Source organism: Meleagris gallopavo, chromosome 14 (genome assembly GCF_000146605.3).
Source record: "Meleagris gallopavo isolate NT-WF06-2002-E0010 breed Aviagen turkey brand Nicholas breeding stock chromosome 14, Turkey_5.1, whole genome shotgun sequence".
NCBI lineage: Eukaryota > Metazoa > Chordata > Aves > Galliformes > Phasianidae > Meleagris > Meleagris gallopavo.
The window spans coordinates 1,808,739-1,809,257 of record NC_015024.2 but is presented as its reverse complement, the minus strand read 5'-3'; positions in this window follow the sequence as shown (position 1 = coordinate 1,809,257).

Below are 519 nucleotides of genomic sequence, written 5' to 3'. Positions count from 1 at the left end.
TGAAACCATTTCCCCTTGTCCCAGCTGCAGAGTCTGTCCCTTTCTTTCTCACAGCCCCTTTGGATGCCGACAGGCCGCTCTCCGCTCTCCCTGCAGCCTTCTCTTCTCCACCTGCACAACCCCAGCTCAGCCTGTCCTCACAGCTGCTCCTTCCTTTCTCTGCTCCTTATTTTCTGACCCTCACAAAAACACTGGCATAAAAACACAGCACAGGCTCTAAGGGTAGAAAGCTGTGGCCGGTCCTGAAGAGAAGCTCAGGGAGGGTAGATTTAGGTTGGATATAAGGAGAAAGTCTTTTACAGTGGGGCTGGTGAGGCACTGGCGTGTGCTGTGCAGCAATGGAGGTTTTTAATGCGAGGCAGAACCGGGCCCTGTGCAGCCCGGCCTGGCTGCGGTGTCCCTGCTCAGTGCAGGGATTTGGGCTGGAGGCCCTCAGAGCCCGTTCCAGCCTGAGGATTCCTTGATTCCCTCCGCCGCGACGGAAGCGCAGCCCGCGCACAGCAGCCCGGCCCCGCCCCG